The sequence below is a fragment of the Dipteris shenzhenensis genome, chromosome 24, assembly GCF_047967505.1.
Source record: "Dipteris shenzhenensis isolate YYH24624 ecotype China chromosome 24, Dip_SZ_1.0, whole genome shotgun sequence".
Lineage (NCBI taxonomy): Eukaryota > Viridiplantae > Streptophyta > Polypodiopsida > Gleicheniales > Dipteridaceae > Dipteris > Dipteris shenzhenensis.
In genome coordinates this window covers 48,509,781-48,516,316 of record NC_141619.1, presented here as the reverse complement: position 1 = coordinate 48,516,316, position 6,536 = coordinate 48,509,781, and positions in this window count along the sequence as shown.

The window sequence follows — 6,536 nt, the reverse complement described above, 5'->3', positions numbered from 1 at the left end:
CTTTGATGCAGCCATAGCAATCACTGCTCTTATGGTTGCCATCCTTGCAACCGGACTAAATGTTTCTTCATAATCAATGCCATATGTCTGTGCATACCCCTTGACAACTAATCTTGCCTTGTATCTGTTCATAGAACCATCTACATTGTGCTTCACATTATAAACCCACTTATAGCCAATTGCATTCTTGTCTTTAGGCAAGGGCACCAATTCCCATATAGCATTTGCTTCCAAGGCATCCATATCTTCATCCATGGCTTTCTCCCATTTTTCTTTTCCCATGGCTTGCTCAAAAGAAGTGGGTTCTGGTTCCTGTATCACTTTGACCATATAGGCATAGTGAATGGCTGTAAATCCATCATATTTCAGCCTATCCATAGGATACCTAGCTCTGGTAGACCTGCACAAAATAGGCTCACTTCCAGTGCTCTCAAAACATCCCTGGTATTTTTTACTCCAGGTGTAACAACAGAAGGAATACCCAACTCTTCATCAATGCTCTGTTCTAAGCCACTGGATTCACCATCCACATAAGAGTGACCTGCATTCACATCAAACATGGGCTGATCTACCTTCTCTTTTCCTTTTCGTGATACCTGCATACCAATATTTGCATTGCTTTGAGGAGATTCTCTTGACCTCAATCTGCCTATCCATGGTGAAGTATGTGAACCACTGCTAGAGGACACTGTAGGTCCACTAATATTTTATGATTGCTACTGTGAATTTTGTGCATCATTACCATTTTGTGCATCTACATCATCAATCACATTTACTGGTTTATACCAGCTTCTCATCTCATAAAAAACGACATCTCTACTCACTGTAAGCTTATGAGTAGAAGGGTTATAGCATCTATACCCTTTCTACTGTAGAGAATAACGAATAAAGATGCACTTCTCGACTTTTGGATCCAACTTGGACCTCAACTCATCTGGCACATGAACATAGGCAATGCAACCAAAAATTTTCAAATGAGAAATATCTGGTTTCTTACCAGTATACATCTCCTCTGGCGTCATGCCATGTATTGCTGTAGTGGAAGTCTTGTTCATTGTGTAAAATGCTGTAGCAACTGCTTCAACCCAATAATAATCTGGTAGGTCTTTTTCTTTTAGCATGGCCCGAGATACCTCTCCAATATGCCTGTTTTTCCTTTCTGCAAGTCCATTTTGCTGTGGGGTATGACCATGAATATTGTTGCTTTATGCCATGCTCCTGCAGGAACCTTGCAAACTCATTTGAGAGGTACTCTCCCCCTCCATCTGACCTTAGGCAATTTATTTGCAGGCTTGTTTCTTTTTCAACCATAGCTTTAAATGCTTTGAAATTCCCAAACACTTCACTTTTCTTTTTCATAAAATACACCCAAACTTTTCTATTGTAGTCATTAATAAAAGTGAAAAAATAATGACAGCCTCCAATAGATGCAGCTTTAGTAGTCCACACATCAGAGTGGATTAATTCCAATGGCTTCTTACTCTCTTGAACATGCCTAGGAAATGGTTTCCTTGCCTGTTTTCCAAATTGACAGGCTTCACATACCTTATGCATTTCTGCAACCTTGAATTTAGGCAATCCTGCAACAATATTTTGGGCCTGCATTGATTTAAGTCATTGTACATTAACATGACCAATGCGTTTATGCCAGATATCAATATCTGCAACTACACCGGTCCCATGTGCAAACATTGCTGCACTCAATTCAGGCATGTCTGCATCCAACGTAAACATCCTACCCTTCTTCTTTCCTTTGGCTATCAAGCGACCGTTATTTTTCATATCCTCAACAAAACATCCATGAGGATTAAATCTGACCTGCAAGCCCTGCTCAACCATTTGACCAACAGAAACCAGGTTCTTGGTGATGTTCGGGACATGAAATACATCAGACAAGTATTTCTCTTTCCCATCCTGCATAGACAAAGGAATTTTACCAATCTGCACAATAGGATGTGCAGTATCATCACCAGTCTCCACAAATCGTGGTCTTTCCATTTTCCTTGCATCCTGCATCCATTCTGCATGACTTGTCATATGGTTTGATGCACCTGAGTCAACATACCACACATCATTGCTTTCTTCTACACTTGTCACAGAATTGGTCATGTGCTGCACCACAAACAAATGCTCGTTTTTGTCATCACCCTGTCTACTAGAGGATGCATAATTACCTTGCTGCAATTTTTCATTCATAATGTCATTCTGCTTTTTGTAGCAGTTTTTAGCCATATGACTCATTTTACCACAATAGTAGCATTCAACATTGCTGTTTGCATTTTGACCTCTTTGCCATCCACCACGGCCTCTTTGGCTCCATTATGCTCAAAGGTTTTGCATATGACAACACAAGTATTCTAGTTGGCATTGAACAAAATATAAGAAATGTTCTTAATAAATTCAATGAATTTGTTGTGGTTTCTGAATGTAAAATTAATGAAACCAAAAATACTACTGTTAGGCTTGGATGGAATGATTTGCCAAATTGGTCCACTAGATTTCATTTTAAATGGATCAATGGATCAGTGTAGGTGAGAATCTGAGATATTTGGGATGCCCTATTGGTATGGGACTTTCTCTAACACATAACTTTTATCAATTTATGCCAAAAATAGGCCGTAAATTTGATAAGTGGAAATCCTTGAAGCATCATACAGTGCATTAAAGAAAAAGCACTCCTTAGAAAAATGTAGAAAAAGACCAAGGTTGAGGTTGAAAGTGCCATCTCAAACCTATAAGTTCCTCATACAAGAGGGGGGATCCCCTCCATTCTCTAAAAAATGTAGCCCTTCTAGTAGAAGCTTGTTAACCACTGCAACGGTTAACAATTCATGTACTAAAATAACAAGCGGAGATGCAAGAGAGATCGTGAGGATTAGCACATGAAATGATCCTTGAACCCATATGGGCCCAAGCGGTTGTACTATGAGAATGAGAGAGGTACATGAGAAGCCCTACCTTCAAAAGGTGGAATGTATTTGAGGGTCTTCATCGTGCACTTGCAATCTTTAAAAATAGAAGCTCTCATCAGTTGTCCTCCATCCAGGGACAAAATTTGACAAGGATATCTCTGTCATTAGCCCTTTTTTGTGTCAATTACACATTGATTTAGATATTCTTTGTCAAATGACAATGCAAAATAGCTTTTGTCATTTTCACATGAAAAACGTCAATCCATTTTTATTGTCAAATGAAAAACTAGTTTAGAAAAACAAAATTTATATGTTTAGACGAATCATGAAGCCGGTGTGCCAACTGTATCTGAAGTCGTCCAGCCATCAGGCCACACATGGCCCCCATCTGGTGTCCAAACCAAGACCTACCGGATAACCGAGCTACTCAAATGCCTTCTCCTCATATGGGGGGCTTATAAGTAGAGTTAGTTGGTTCCCGCGTAGTTACACCGCGTAGTTACACGAGAGTGGAGCATTGATATCTAACACAATAGTGCTGTGGATGGTGTAGGGATGGCAAGGGACGGTAGGGAGATGGTGGAAAGTTCATGAGGAAGTGGCAAAATTTTGGGAACATCTCAAACAAGAGATGTGTGGGAAAAAAAGAAGCATTTGGGTCTGCTTTTTGAAAGTTCATCTGAGTTGATATAGGCATCAGTATATGCCGGCACCTATACCAACAAAAGCAGAGTTTTCCTTTGTTTTTGCATTTCCTAAAAATTTTAGTGCTTCTCTCACTTCTAGTTTCTGACTAGATTTAATAAATGATGACTTGTATTGGATAACAAAATCTTGGAGCCTAGGAGACCCTGTTTTAGGGTGCGTGCTGACTTTTTTTTACCATTCTCCTTTTTTACCACACCTTGCACCTTTTTAAAACACACATCATTGTACTTCTAGCCATGCATATGGTATCATATGTGCATGATACTTTTCACAATCGTCAAACCAAGTGATTTCAAGTCCTATGCAAAGAATCATGGCCATCTGATGTCATTTGCATGGCTTGGATTGGATATTTCCTAGTTTAGCACCATGCATCATGCATGGGCAGCATTGAAAAACATGCATATATCCACTTCTAGCCATGAAAATTACATTTGATAAGAATGATACATTGTGCAAGAATTAAAATGGGTGAGTTCAAGGCTTGTTCAAAGTATCATGGACATTTGGTGTCATTTTCATGTCATGGAATGGATATTTCCTAGTTTTTAATCATGCATCATGCATCACCATTGAAAAACATGCATCAGTGTGCTTCTAGCCATGAAAATGGTATTTGATGGACAAAATACTTCGATCTTAGGGAATCCAAAGCGCATGGATGATCTCAGGGAATCCAAAGTGGTGGCTCATGTGAGCTAGCTACTCAAGACGCATCTTCTTGCTCAATGCTCATCTTCTTTCTCAAGTGATATTTGTTAGAGTCGAGAGTCAGGCTTGAGGAGCTTGAGCAGTTTCCAGCAACGCTCTCAAGCTTGAAAGTTGAGAGCCCTCACTGCCACTCAGCCTAGATCAAGCTCTTGTACATAGTCTTTCATCTACTTCCCTTGGGCTCTCTAGGCAGACTGTATATAGTGTAAATTGTGATGGACATCGAACATGAAGGAACTGCTGGGAGTCATGCAGTTTAGGCTTGACAGGTTCGCATCTCTTTCCACTTCTCTGATCCCTTCTGCCTACTTCCAAGTTCTAGGATGTTCAGCTGTGTTGCATGCTCTTGGCATCTACAACATCTTCCTCCTTCTATCTCAACAGTGAGGGCATTTCTCCACAGATAGGAGCCTGGAGGTCGAACGTCTTTGCAAAGAATCCCCGTGTCCCACCCTTTGCCAGTGGCGCGTCCTCTTAATACACATGCAGATTGCCAATACCTCCTTCCCTCGTGATTTCTGCGCCTTCTTCTTTGAAGGATTGTTCAGCATCTTCCCTGAGGGCAATGTACGTGGCCTCTTGAGTCCCCCTAATCTCCAGACTCCTCCATTGCTTTCTGCGACAGAGGCGACTTGCTCAGAGCTCCCCGCTATCTCTTACTTGATGACGGTGATCGTGGGTTGTTTGGATGAAGATCGATTTGCCGTTCCTAATGGCTTGACTCAAACCCAAAAGCTCATCGTTCCTAGCTTGTCCAGGGTCCCTAGCAGCCTGCAGCCTACAGGTCTCAAAAGTTTGTTGATCGCCTGTAAGGTTTCGGTGTGAGGGAGCCAGAGGCGTTCATCAACAGTTGCTAGCAGTTGCATGGAGGATTCATCAATAGAGGCATTCATCAGCAGTTGTGTGGAGAATTAGAACAGCCACATCTGCTGCCTGCCCTTCAGCTTGAAAGTCAGTAAAGGGTCTTCTACATTTTGTGCCACTTGGAAACTTCAAGTGGCTGGTTGAGTCCCTTAAGGCTCAGAGTATCCTCCGAAGGCTCTGACATGCACTCTCGATGCCCAAAGAGTATAAGCCCCACTGCGCTTCAATCCAACAATCACAGTTTCCTTCATCTCTTTCACCTTTCCTCCCTTCTTCCTGAATCCTCGTCTATCGCCTTTCCTCCCCTGTTGGAGAAGTACTGATTCGCATTGCAATATTTTGCGAAAGCTATAAGATTTGCTAAAAGCTGTTGTTGGATGCCTTTGAGATTGCTGAGTGAAAAGCACTTCAATACCATAATGTTAGATGGTTATCTAGAGGTCAAGCGATGAAGAGGCTTAATGAGCTTATGCCTGCAATTCTGGAAATTTGGAAAGTTCAGAATTTAAAGCCTATCAGACAACCACTATATTCCAAGTGCAATTTCTCATTAACCTTCTTGTAGATGTGCTGGAATTATTGAACATGCTGAGTAAGAACTTTCAACATGAAGTACTTGATCTTACAGAAATAGGACACAAGCTAGACAGCACCATTAATACTTTGAAGAAGAGGTTTTTACATCATAACAAGCCTTTTGGAAGGGGGAGTACATATGTAGCTCCTTTTTTGAAGATGGCAATTACAGGTGGTTTGAAATATACAAAATATGATGCAATCAAAATTTTTAATTTAAGGTTTGTTCCAATCCCTAGGAAGCAAGAGAATGCCTCAACCTCTACTCAAGGAGAGCAGCAACAAGAAGATGGTATCCTATTACAACATAGTGTGCCTTCTCAACATGATGATAATTATATGGGAAGCATAGATGATAGTATATTGTTGGGTAGAACATTTGTGTAGGCTATAATTGATGCATTAAATAGCAGATTTATAGATTTGGATATTTTTAATGCTGTTAAGTTCTTTGAGCCCAGAAGTTATCCAGAGGATGTGGACGATAGAGAATCAAAGACTTAAGAATGGCTTGGAAAGCTACTTGATAAATTTTGAAGCGATTGCCACCCGGTTGCAAAGAAAGAGTTGTCTTAGTGAGCGAGAGGAATTTGTGGAGCAGCTATGTGCAGCAGGACCTGATAAACGGATGCCAAAAGCATGGGAATTTTGTGTGTCCAGTGGGAATGAATGGTTTCTGTAGTTTCCAGAGTTGATGCGACTATGGCAAGCAATTCTAGTTATTCCAGCAAGTACAGTAGAGTGTGAAAGAGGCTTTGCGAGACA